This window comes from Cucurbita pepo, chromosome 6 (genome assembly GCF_057944985.1).
Source record: "Cucurbita pepo subsp. pepo isolate OVF chromosome 6, ASM5794498v1, whole genome shotgun sequence".
Classification (NCBI taxonomy): Eukaryota; Viridiplantae; Streptophyta; class Magnoliopsida; order Cucurbitales; family Cucurbitaceae; genus Cucurbita; species Cucurbita pepo.
The window spans coordinates 6,840,356-6,854,682 of NC_141803.1; positions in this window are offsets into that span (position 1 = coordinate 6,840,356).

The following is a 14,327-nucleotide window of genomic DNA, read 5'->3' on the forward strand; positions in this document are numbered from 1 at the left end:
TAAAACTCACATTTCTAAACCTTTTCTCGCTCGTTTTCAAATGTATTTTCTTACTCACATTTCTAAACCTTTTCTTGCAATGTGACTCGAGGCCCGAAAATACGCCAACGTTGTCCATGACGTCCGAATTTGTCATGGTTGACTTGTTCACTTGGTTAATTATTTAGTTTTTTTTTTTATATATAGTTTTTTTATCATTTTTTTTATAATTTAATATTGTCTAGTGTATGAAAAATTGAAAGCTATTATTATAATCTTAAATAATATGTAGTTGACATACCGAGGATCATATTTAAGTAATAACTTAAATGATCTATAGTATATGGATAAGGTTGAGTTGTCTTAGTAACATTATTGATATGACACACTTTATAATCGTTATAAATGATTTAATCCAAATTGTTCACGCGGAGAGATGTGAATGAGGGTATCCTATATGATAAGAATCGCTCCTTAGCCACTCAAGCACATCAACATAGTATTATTTTTAATTTTATAAATTATGTAAGGGTCAAATGGTCAATTTGACTTCGCCTTTTGTGGAGATTAGAAGGGATCGGGAATAAATTCCGACCTCAAATGATCAATTTGACTTCGTCTTTTGTGGAGATTAGAAGGGATCGGGAATAAATCCCGACCTCAAATGGTCAATTTGACTTCGTCTTTGTGGAGATTAAAAGGGATTGGGAATAAATCCCGGCCACAAACGTCTTTTTGTCAGGAGACTATAAATACCCACAATATATTATTATGTAAAAATGAGATTTGTGGATGAATGAACGTTTCTCTTAAAAATCCGAGCATCATATTTGCCATTTCTAAGTTTCAAGCAATTCTTGTATAAAATTGCACCCGAGTCATTCAATCAAGCTTTGATCAAGTTCGACTTCATCTTTTGTGGAGATTAGAAGGGATCGGGAATAAATCCCGGCCACAAACGTCTTCTGTCAGGAGACTATAAATACTCACAATATGTTATGTAAAAATGAGATTCATGGATGAATGAACGTTTCTCTTAAAAATCTGAGCATCATATTTGTCATTTCTAAGTTTCAAGCAATTCTTGTGTAGAATTGCATCCGAGTCATTGAATCAAGCTTTGATCAAGTTCGACTTCGTCTTTTGTGACGATTAAAAGAGATCGGGAATAAATCCCGGCCACAAACATCTTTTGTCAGGAGACTATAAATACCCACAATATGTTATGTAAAAATGAGATTTGTGGATGAAGGGATGTTTCTCTTAAAAATCCGAGGATCATATTTTCCATTTCTAAGTTTCAAGCAATTCTTGTGTAGAATTGCATCTGAGCCATTCAATCAAGTTTTGATCAGGTTGGAGTGACTCAATTTAGAATAAGGTTTCCAAATCGTTTCTAGATCTTTAAGAGTTTCTAGATCTGAGTTCTAGCCTTATCTCTTTGGTTGCATCATAGGAGGTCTAGCGTTATCTCTTTGGTTGATCCAAATTTTGTATAAGGAGGTGATAATTATTTTGATTCAAGGGTTATTGCTTCAACAAAAGTTGGGATAGTTGGGCCGATGATTATGGTTGCCTTATCACTATATTATGAATTTGTATAAGATTTGACCACAAAATATATATTTATTTTTTTAATAAATCCGTTAATTGAGAAAAATAATATTTCACAGAATAATCATGTCACGACCCAAATTATGAATTTGTGGGCTGAGGATTAGGGTTACCTTATCACTCTATTATATTTCATCAACCCAAATCCACTAATAGCAGATATTGTTCTCCTTGAGCTTTCCCTTCGGGCTTCCCCTCAAAGCCTTAAAACCCGTCTGCTAGGTGAAGGTTTTCACACCCTTATAAATGGTGGTTTGTTCTCCTCCCCAACTCATATGGCACATCACAGATCATATATGACTCGATCTTAATTATGAGAGAGTTATGAACTCTTGCCGACGAGAGTTTGTCATTTAATTTTCATATGTAAGAATGACTTTTGTAGTCGATTCAATATGTCTATCATCTTATAACTTGGCCAAATAGTGAACTAGAAACATAATCTTACGAGATGAAATTTACTCTTTTCTATAGGACAAGTAGATGAGTAGTTCTCTTATGTGCTGATTTTGGGACTTAGACAATAAAGCCCCATCCTTTCCCTAGGTCAAGAAGGTTTTAATTTCTGGTTGAATCATAAGTAAAATGTAATTGCACGGTAAAACAAACTTTTGACCCAGATGTACCGTTAATAAAAATTGATTAATTAAATAATTTAATTAATTATTATTACTATCATGAGAGCTTATAATCTGGATCCAAAAAATCCATTCGATAACTCATAATAACACTAAAAGAATCCATTTAGTTATTATTCTTATTCTTATTCTTATTATTATTATTATTATTTTGAGTATTCAAATGAATGTTTAATTTGATAACCCTTCGACTCCAAACGTGGTGTCTATCGATTGAGTCTTGAACGAGGGAATCGAATTTCATTTCGAATTCCAACTTTTAATTCGGTCAAATTGGGCCTTAGAGTTACATGACTATTGTAATTTTTACTCTATTATTTATTTTATGCTCATTTCAAGAATATCGATTTTTATATAAATTTAAGTTTAATTAATGCACAAATTAATTATTAAATAGTGTTATCAAAACTCACAAAACTTTCAAATGAAAACTTGTTAGAAGGTATAAATTACAATATTTTTTCTAAGTTTAATGTCCATATTATAATATACATATATACAAGAAGTGTAAAATAAATTAATACAACTTTATAGGATTAAAAATATGATGATTTTTGCATGACATTTTGTTTAATATGACCGATGTTTTCCATATTTAGCAAGCATGTTATATGATGATGAGTGTTATATTGCATTATGTCGTTAGATCGACCTAGGATACAACTCTAAAGGGCAAGAAAAGGATATTAATATAAATATCCACGATCATGTATTACTTAATGTAACAGATGAGACGTTGTGTCAAGAAAGTCATTATGATGGGATTTAAAGAGACCACATGCATGTTGTAAGTTCATAAGCATATTTTAGGTTAGAATAGTTGTTATACATTGTTTTAAATTATTTTGTATTTGTTTTTATTTTCTCTAAATTTTAATATTTTGTATTTAAACACGTAAGACCATGGTTTTTCAGAGGAAAAAATGTTTTTAATGTTTTCGATATTTATACTATAGATGACGTTTTCTTTTAAGAGTTATATCTCCGCATGAGAAATGAGTATGAGACATTAGTAGAGACTCTAAGTAGGTACAACTTTAGGGTCGTTACAACTAATACACCACTTTTATATTGTATCACTTTCAAAAATGAATACGAAAACAATTATCGATAGAAACAAAATTAAATACGATACACTTATCATTTTTAGTCTATTGATAAGATAAAAAGATGATAAACATATCAATTACATTTACTAGTGATATACGAGGATAAAAAAAAATTAGACACGGTAAATTTATCATTTTGAGAGGTTTGATGATAGAGGAGTGGTTTTCTTAATTTTGTTGTCACCTAGCATCAAATAAATAGTATTGTATGTTCATTTATTTAAATATGATTAAAGTTCGATAATTTAACCATAACTATTTGATAAAAAAAAAAAAAAAAGATCTTTTATAAAATTACATAATTAAAATTGTTTTAATAGACAACATTTATTTAGCATGCATTTTATAAGCATTCAATGTGATATACAAGAATTTTAACCATTTGAAAAATATGGAACATGTCTTAATTAAACAGCGTATCTAAATTTATCAAAACGTGATATGAGAGGATTTCTAGAGCACAAATGGTGACTCAAAAAAGGTAACATTAAAAAAATAAAAAATAAAAATTGCACTCTTAGAATTAAAATTATATGGAAATATTTTTAACTAAATTAGATGGAAATATTTTTTTTTTTGTACAATTAATATTATCAAGTTTTCCAAAAATAAAATAGATGGAAATGATTAGATAATTTGTTATAGGCATACTTAGTTTCCAAAAATTATTGGATAAATTAGGAAAACTCATCCAAAAAAAATATCATTATGGATGGTAAATTGTTTAAAGATGGAAATATATTTACAACGGCTATTACTAAATTTCTAAATTAGTTGTTGACAGAGTTTATATAAAAGTGAGATTTAGAGGTAGAATATTTGTGTGTAGACAAAATGAGTTTGCTCAAAAATGTCAATATGGTTTATGTCCTCTTGTTGATCTCTTTTGCTATTTTGTCTGATCTCAATCGTCTTAAAATCTTTTTATTCTAAAACTATGATAATAATATTTCTTTACCTTATATTCAAAATCTCTCTTACCTCATTATTAACATTTATAATTTAACAATTATGGATAAATATAGAAGTTAATTGGGGAGATTTAACTTTTGGTAGGTAAAAAGTTAGGCATATTTTTAAATATGACAATCACATGCAATTTCTCAGACATTCTAAAGTAATTTTAACTCACTTTCATATATAACTAACGTAAAGCCCAAATAAATAAAGGAAGAAAAAAAGAATTTGTTAAAAAAAACCTCTTCCCACACTTCTTCCTACTAACGTTTCGTCCCTTTTCCAAACTATCTTTCTTCTCCGTACTAACGTCTCATCCCTTTTCCAAACTATCTTTCGTTTTTGCAAAAACAACCCCTCACATCCGACTATCTGCACAAAAGAAAACATAAAAACAAAAAAAATTGTCATATCTAAAAAAAAATATGTCAGGTTATTAAGCTATATATTAGATTTTTTTGTCTAAGTATATATTAGATTTTTTCTTTTATTTTATTTTTATTTTATTTTCAGAAATCACACCCATTATAGCTTATATCTCTTCCTAACTCCATTGCAATTATGTATATTAGGTAGATTAAATTATTAGATCCTAGCCAAATAATCGATTAAGATTGACAAGATAATAAATAATAAAAAGAGCGAGGAAGATTTTAGAAAATAGGATTGATTCACAAAAATAGTCCAATAAAAATATGGGAATAGAATTAAAGAAATTTTATTTTATTTCTGTTTTTAGAAAATCACAACAATTATAACTTAGTCTATTTGCTCCGTCTATTTAAACAAAATAGATTGACCAATAAAAATATGGTCAGATTTATTAAATGATTAACAAAAATGTACAAATATTAATATGGGAATAGAATTAAAAAATTTATTTTATTTTATTTTATTTTATTTTAATTCTATTTTTTTAGGAAATATTTATTTTAATTCTATTTTTACGAGATAAAACAATTATTTAGATCTTCCAAATTATAGCTAAGATATTTTCTAATTTTTTTTTTCAATTATGTATCTTCTCTAACAAAAATAGACCAATAAAAGTATAGGAATTGAATTAAAAATTTTAGTTTCTTTTCTTTTATTTTAATTATATTCTTAAGAAGTCACTGGGTGTTGCAATTATGTATCTTCAGCCATTCTATATATTTCTCAATTTTGTTGCAATTACATTTTTTTTTTAATTTTAATTCTATTCCGAGGAAATCACACCAATTGTATATCTTCTCTAATCTGTTGAAATTATGTATCTTAAGCAATTCTATATCTTTCCAAATTTTATTGCAATTACTTAGATTGGATTAGAAATTATCGGAACATACATAGAAACAGATTTTGAAAACATACTTGGTTAACAATAGACTAGTAAAAATATGGGAATAGAATTAAATTGGTAAAAAAAATTTAGATGCAAGAGGAATTGATTAACAAAAATAGGCCAACAAAATATGGAAAAAAAATAAAAGATAAGTATAAGAAAAAAAAAAGATTGGAGTGATTTAAAAACTAAAACTAAACACAAATACAAGGAGAAAAAAATGTAATAGTTAGAATAGAATTAAAGGATAAAACAAAATAAAATTACAAACGACAAGAAAGTACCATGCAAGTTAAAACAATTCTATCTATTTTTTAAACCGTAACACCAACAATTAGTAATGATAGAAAATGAAATTTTTAACCAAGAATGATATATATATATATATATATATATATATATATATATATATATAAATATTCCAAGACTTTACTCCTACAAAAACTCTAATATTCGCATAAAATCTAAAACATGGACCATGGTAAATAGGAGGAATAATGTTAGTGTACATCAGAGAGAGATTATTATTATTATCATTCATACCTAGAGAATATAATATTATGGCAAACAATACTTGGATTGAATGATCAATCAACATGAAAATTGACATATTTTTAATTTAAGTTTTACTACCAAACATAATTTAGAAACAATGAAAACGTGGAATTCGATTTTTTACTGAGGCAATTAAGTTTAAGTTCAAAATAGGTGAAGCCTCGATATAAGTGAAAATAAATTTGAAAAATGAAAGCAAGGAAATTTGTAGTTAGATAGAAATTCGGCTAAGGCCAACAAAGTAAGTGACCTTACTATTGGATAGGCTAAAAATCGTATGAGTTACAATGATGTAAGAACTGTGTCGTATGATGTCGTATGTTAGTATATGATAATGTATGAGTTATGATGATGTATGAGTTATGATGATTGATGATGTGCGTAGTATATATATATTTTGATGAATGACGTACTTGAAATGCTTGATGCACTTTATGGTAATGTGATAAGTATGATGAATGCATGACATTTACCTTAATATGATGATGTTTTTCATGTTGAGCATGTTATATGATGATGAGTGCCATATTGTATCATGTCGTTAGATTGACATAGGACACAACCCTAAGAGCATGAAAATGATATTAATATAAATATCAACAAGTATGGGTTACCTAGAGTAACAAAGAGATGAGACTAGAGGGTTATGTCAGAAGAGACATTATGATGAATTTAGAAGAACCTCATGCATATTGCCTGGTCATAAGCATAGGGCTACTTCCCCTAGAGATGATGAGTGTGGAAGCGCACAGTATGATGATGAGTGTGAATGCGCACAATATGACGATGAGTGCGAATGCACACAGTATGATGATGAGGGTGTTCATGAGGCGCATCACTATGGGATTCCGCTGACCTCTGAACGTTGCTATAGATTGACTTGACCAGAGGGTCCAGGGGGTGTGTGAGCGCCCTGAGATTCACATTCGCACGTGTGAACCGTGTGTAGGGAAGTACTACACATCCAATTTGTCTGAGACTGGAGGCCACCCCTATGATGTTAGAGATAGGTCCCTAAATCATGATTGCATGGCCCCCTATAGTGGGGCCACTTACGGTGTATTCTTCGAAATACTCAGGCCGTGTGCCACATCATTTTTTAGGTAAAGGCAAGGGGCACTTGTACGGAGGACGGTGGCATCGTGAGAAGAGACCGTGGCACGTGCAAGGGTAGACTCATATTTAAATTCCTAATCTTAGGTTAGAATAGGTTGTTTTGCATTTCATCGTTTTAAATTGTTTTGTATTTTTTTTTTATTTTCTCTAAATTTCAGTATTTCGTATTTAAACATGTAAGACCATGACTGTGTTTTCTAGAGAAGAAGTTGTTTTAAGCGTTTTTGGAGTTTATGTTATAAATTATGTTCATTTAAAGAGTTATATTTTCGTATTAGAGATGAGCATGAGACATTAGTAGCGACTTTGAGTATGTGGAAATTTAGGGTCGTTACAGTTGGTATCAGAGCTCTAGGTTTCAGATTTTGTAAACTAGCTTACACTGTAGGCTTGGCACGTTCCATGGTCCCAACGTTGATGCCCCGTCACCGTCAGGTACACCTTGCATAAGATAAGAAAAGAGAAACATTTTCGAACTTGCATGCATTTTTCTGTGAATATTATTGAAATCGTTGTTTTATTTTTTTTGGCACTATGATGTGATGTTAGTATATGTATTTTATAATATGTATGCGTAGAGATGAGCCTTAGACTTAAGTAACCTTACCTTGGTTTCTAGAACTGTTTCGCCTAGACTATGCGAAAGAGTAAGACAAGGAAGGTGACAACCCTATTGGTGGAAGAGGATGTGGTGAGGTTGAAGAGGGCCAGCAGTAAAGAATGGTTAAGCAATAGTAGCCAACCAAACTCTAAGCATAGACCTAATAGTAGTAAAGATGACCGATTTCGACCTAATACTAGGCATGGATAGGCTAGCTGAAACCATGCTAGAGTAGACTGTCGTAAAAAGAAAGTGATATTCTCACCACTAGCAGGACCTAGCTTTATATTTAAAGGCACAAGTACAGGGACTACCCCAAAGGTAGTCTCGACGATGAAAGAAAAGAGATTAGCCAACAAAGCGGTTGGGCAATATCAGCATGTGTCGTAGACGTACGAGGAAAAAAAAAGACACTAGAAAATGTACCAATAGTAAATGAGTTCTCAGATGTATTAATGGAAGACCTACCAAGAATACCCCGTCCTCCAAAGCCCTTATAGCATGGCATCAATAGGATTAAACGAACTTGAGATGTAATTACAAGATTTATTGGGTAAGGGCTTTATCCGTCATAAAGTCCCTCCTTGAGTTGCACCAACATTAATGGACAAGTAGAAAGATCACTCGAGGCGTCTGGACATCGATCATAGGAAAGAGAATATAAGGACCCTATCTTAAATGAAATTTTGGAGACAAATTAACGGAAAGTTTGATGGCATTTAGACTAGTACTACCAGACATAACGCATTCATGTAAATGGACTATGAACCGTGTAAAATTAATAAGGACTTAAGTTACGAAGGGAAGCCTAGGAAAATCTTAATCCACGAGTTGAAAGCCTTTGAAAGAAAGAGATTGCCTTCGTCAAAATATTGAGACGAAACAAGAATATGAAAGAAATCACGTTAGAACATAAGATAAGAGAAGAGAAAAGTACTCAGATTTAATATACGAATTTTACACTTTTGAAGACGAAAGTTCCTTTCAAGGGTATGTGATGTAAGGATTCAAAAAAAAAAAAAAAAAAAAAAAATCACTAAGATGACTATGAAATGCAAGAAATTGTGATCGCTTGTGGATGTATATAATAAAATTAGGTAAAATTCACAAGAATAAGTGCAAGTATACGCTATCACAAGTTGCAAGTAATAAGTAAATTATCGATTCCACATGAACCTATCTTTTTGGTTAATTTTATAGCTGGAAATTAAGTGAGTGTTTTGGTAACATTCAAATGGGTGTTGGTGATTTTAACTACTTAAACAAAACTAAAACAGAGTGTCACTGCTGTCGAAAAACAGAAAATGATGAGAAAATAAACTATAATAGGAAGGTTCGGCTAAGAGAGATTAAATAGATAAGTTGTTGAGTTTTGTGGTAGATTTTAGTTCCTTTTAATAGATTCCGAAGCCCACTTCTGAGGGTCATGAATGGTGATTATTTCCATAATGGCTGTAATTTCTATTAACAAGGCTCTAGGTGAAGAATTATTCCTAACCCCTCTGTTACCTTCAAGTCTCCTTACTATGAAACTAGAGTATTAAAAACGATTTCATTGCTCCTTCTCTTCTCCCGAATAAAAGAACAACTATGTATGTAAAGTAGCTAATTAAACACACATGTAAATCATTAACAACAACTCTTTAATAAACTAAAATCATACCGTCAATGTACTTAAACTATATAAAACTCTCTCGCCTCCCCTATAAAGTTTAGCTCTCCATACAAACTGAATTAAACAGAGGAATCCGCATCTTCATCATGTAAAATTGATAGAATAAGAAAAGAAAATAAGAAAATAGAGAGTTATCCCGGTTTGTTGCCGTTCGTCAATGGAAGTTCCCTTCTCTTGAGCTCTCACGTCCACCTCTTTGCCCTAATCAATCCTTGTTGGTCTCCTTTTCCTTCCGCTGTCAACAGCTGTTGGATTAGGGTTTTCTTCTTCTTCTCTAGTTTCACAGCAGTTCACTACAGCAGAGACTGCTGCTGTGTAATTCGATTCTTCTCCCCAAAGTGTGTCCCTCTCCTCTTGGTCTTCTTTTTTCTTTTATATTGAGCATGGGTTCCCATTTAGGGATGAAAAGAAATAAGTTGTCCACCTAGTATGTTCCTTATTGGGTAGTCAATGGCCCACTTGGACTCTTGACGTGGATTTAAAATTTCTATGACATCCCCCATTTGTTTCCAAATTTGCTACTCCCTCATGGTTCAGCATAAATGTCTCAAATTTTATCACATAACTCAATTAAATGTACAATTAAGATCGATTTATGTCAAATCATATTTTTTTCATGTTGGACCGCAATAAACGATTTCATGCTCATTAAGTAGAATAAATGGGGTAATAAATGAGAAAATGGTGAATAAGAGTGCAATATTAATTACAAAAAGACTCGATATGACTTACTTTCAAACAGTTATCAAATTGATTAAATATTGATCGAGTTGGTGATAGAAGCAAGTCTTGAAGAAAGTGAGAAAGTTGAAATTAATGTTGAGTTAGTATTTAAAGTTTTCCAACCTTAGTGTTTACATGAATATTGTTTTCAATGAAGTGCCTAAGCCACAAACCTACTAAATGAATTGTGTTGCTCATGAAATTTTAGGAGAAGACTCAATATGACATTATAGTGTTATGTATGAAATTTGGCGACCATTAGGTTAAGATAACAGTCTAAACCAAGTGTAGGTGTAGAATGACCAAAATGCCCCTATAATTATGTACCACTAGCTAATGACCAAAGTGACCTCTAAATGACATGAAATTTGATGAGTAGCCTTATATCATGGTGTTAAGGGATTACACAAAGTTACAACGCCATTGAAATATGTTGAAGAATTAAACCAAGATTTGGGGTGGTATATCACCAAACAACCCTTATGAAAATTTTAAGATGTTTTTCAAGATCCTAGAACACTCAAAAACTACGGAAAATCATATGAGACTCATTTATGATATTAAGGACAAGTAAGCAAGATTTTAAGGAGATTAGAACAACTTCTGAATGTGAAGCAAGAGAAAAAAAAATACGAAACTACGTGTATGGAGAGAAAACCCAAATTTTATCGACCTAAAGAATTTAAAATGTCGCAGATGGCCAAAGTAGAAAGATGGCCCACTCGCAGACCATCATTACGGGGGAACTAAGGGTACAAAAAGATTTCGAGCGGACCAACATAGCTGTAGTGACCGAGGGAGTCATAGCGCAGCTGTCTCAAATCGCAATACAACCTACGTTTAGACAGAGAATTATTACCTCCCAACGAGAGGATCCTAACCTATAGAACGTCCTAAGCCAACTAGTCGAGAATCCAGTAGACGGATTCTCGAAGTCCTCAGATGATAGACTATTGTATCAGGGACGTCTGTGTGTCCTGACAATAGAGGAGGTAAGGAAAGAGATATTAATAGAGGCAATAGATGAGGTAAGGAAAGAGATATTAACAGAGGCACACAGCTCGTCATTTTCCATGCACCCAGGAGGTACTAAGATGTATGAAGATTTAAAACAACACCTCTAGTGGAGGAGCATGAAGAGAAACGTAGCCGAGTTTGTTAGTGTGAGCTTGTGACCTAAACAGATGGACAAACAGAGCACCTAAACCAAATCTTAGAGGACATGCTACGCCCTTGCGTATTCAACTTTAAGGGAAGTTGAGCTTCCAAGCCACTATTGGAATGACACCGTTTGAGACCCTGTATGGGAAACGGTGCAGGTCCCCGCTATGTTGGGACAAGATAGGTGAGAGAGAGCTAGTAGGACCTGAAGTGGTCAGAGTCACCAATGAGACTGTCTAGAAAATCCGAGTGAGGATGCGTACCGCTCACATTGGACAGAAAAGCTACGTCAACGCAAGGGGTAGAAACCTAGAGTTTTGAGATATATGACCTAATATTCTGAAAGGTGGCACCCATGAGAGGTGTCTTGAGGTTCGGACGTAAGGGCAAGTTAAGTCCTAGATTCATTGGACCTTTTGAAATTCTCGAGCGAATTGGTCCATAGCATATAAGTTAGTCCTACCTCCCTCCCTCTCAGGAGTACACGAGGTAGTTCACGTGTCGATGTTGAGTAAATACATGACGGGCTCTATACACATAATAGACCACGAGTCCCTCCAACTCAACAAAGATTTAAGTTACGAGGAAAAACCAATCGAATTTTAACCCGAGAAGTGAAAGCGCTACGCAACAGGGACATTGGGTTCGTTAAGGTGTTATGGTGAAACCACCATACCGAGGAGGTAATGTGGGGCGTGAAGACGAAACAAGAGAGTAATACCCCGAGTTAATCTAGGAATTTGAGACTTTCGAGAACGAAAGTTTTTTTAGGGGTATATAATGTAACAACCGTTAAAAAAAATCAATAATAATAATAAAGAATTGTAACTTATACCATCTCTCCTCGAATGTGACCCTTCCCCAAATATCTCTTCAACCCCTCCTCCAACTATCAGATAATTTTGCTAAAAAAAAAGAAAAAAAAAATGGTAAATTTCACTGACAGAAATGTTGTCATTCTTGGAAAAAGAAAATGAAAAGAGAAAAAGAAAAATGGGCATTTATGCAAATTTAACTAGAGGAAAAAGATAGGTCATCGGTAAGTTAGATCTTCCTTCTCTTTTATAGTGTTTCAATTATTTAGATTTTTTTGCTATCATTATTGGTTATAGAAAATCAGGACCCAACATTAAAATTGTGAAAAAGAACTTAGAATCGATCAAAATTGGTAAAACAGAGGACATAGAGGACATACATGTTAAGGATATTTAATAATAAATTATAATTTACCTATATATTATATTTGATGTTTTATTATAAGGCAAATATATAATATTTGCCTCATTACCATAGGTATCTTTTCGTTTATTGTTATTTCCATATCCTGATAATTTATTTGATTATAAATAAGATAACTTTCACACTATTTAGATGTGGTGGATTAATCAAACATTCACATGGTATCAGAACCCTTTTGGTTTAGCAACCCCGATTCTTTATTTTCAATGGCTTATGAATCCCCTACTCATCTTCTTCTCCACCACACCTGCTGGCTTTGATGCTCCAGGCGCAGTCTCCATGGCTACCGCAGGCGGAGCCGATTGATTACTCTTCGGCTCCGCTCTTTTGACCTCCAAATCACCCTTAGCCATACTCTGTACATACAACCTCACATTTTCCAAACATAACCTCTTTCATTTTCTTCCCAATTTTCCCTTCATCCTTCACATAAACCCTAATCTTAGGATCTTCATCAGCGCTCTCTTCGAAAATATAAAGAATCTCGATAAGCCCATCGATCTTATGCAGAGATTTACCTTTGGAATCTGGGTGCCGCACTGGCCTCTTCGCCAACCAAGTTGTCGTCGCCCTTCTTGCCAAAATTGGCTCCTTCGCCCAATGTGGCGACTCTTCTGGCTTCAACATTGTCTTTGTCCCTTGCTCTAGGTTTCCCCTTCTACTTCTTGGGGTTAGACATATTCTCACCAGAGCCAAGGCATCATCGTCGCTTAGCGACAATCCCTCTTCATGGGTTAGACATATTCTCAACGAAGCCAAGGCAGTATCGCCGCTGAGCGGCGATCCCTCTGCAATTTTCGATGGCCAAGAAAGTGTTTCTCTACGCCTCCTCTGAACCAGGTTGTTGACATCTTCACGAAAAGTGTTTCTCAACCTCTTTGAATTTTTCAGATCCAAGCTTCACGTTCGTTCAAATCCAACGCTCAGCTTGTGGTGGGGTGTTAAGGATATTTAGTAATAAATTATAGTTTACATATATATTATATTTGATGTTTTATTATAAGGCAAATATATAATATTTGCTTTATTACCATAGGTATCTTTTCCTTTATTGTTATTTCCATTTATTACTGTTTCCATATCCTTGTAATTTATTTGATTATAAATAAGATAACTTTCACACCATTTAGGTGCGGTGGATTAATCAAACATTCTCAATACATATGGAATGAAAAATAGGAGATATAGAATTGATTGAAATTGGCCAAAAACAATGGTTACCCATTAAAAAAACAAGGAAACCAAGTGGAATAAAAAATGGGAGATAAGGAATTGTATCTTTTATTGTCTGTCTAATTCAAGAATAGATTAAAACTCGCCAAAACTAATCGAGGAGAAATAGAGTGTACAACAGGGAGGAAGGAAAATGGAAAAACTGAGAAATTATTATTATTTGTACCTAGAGAATATAATATTATGACAAATAATACTCGGATTGAATGATGAAGCAGCATGAAATAATATTGACATATTTTTAATTTAAGTTTTACTACCAAACATAATTTAGAAATAATGAAAATGTGGAATTCGTTTTTTTACTGAGGCAATTAAGTTTAAGTTCAAAATAGGTGAAGCCTCGATATAAGTGAGAACAAATTCGAAGAATGAAAGCAAGCAAATTTGGAGCTAGATAGAA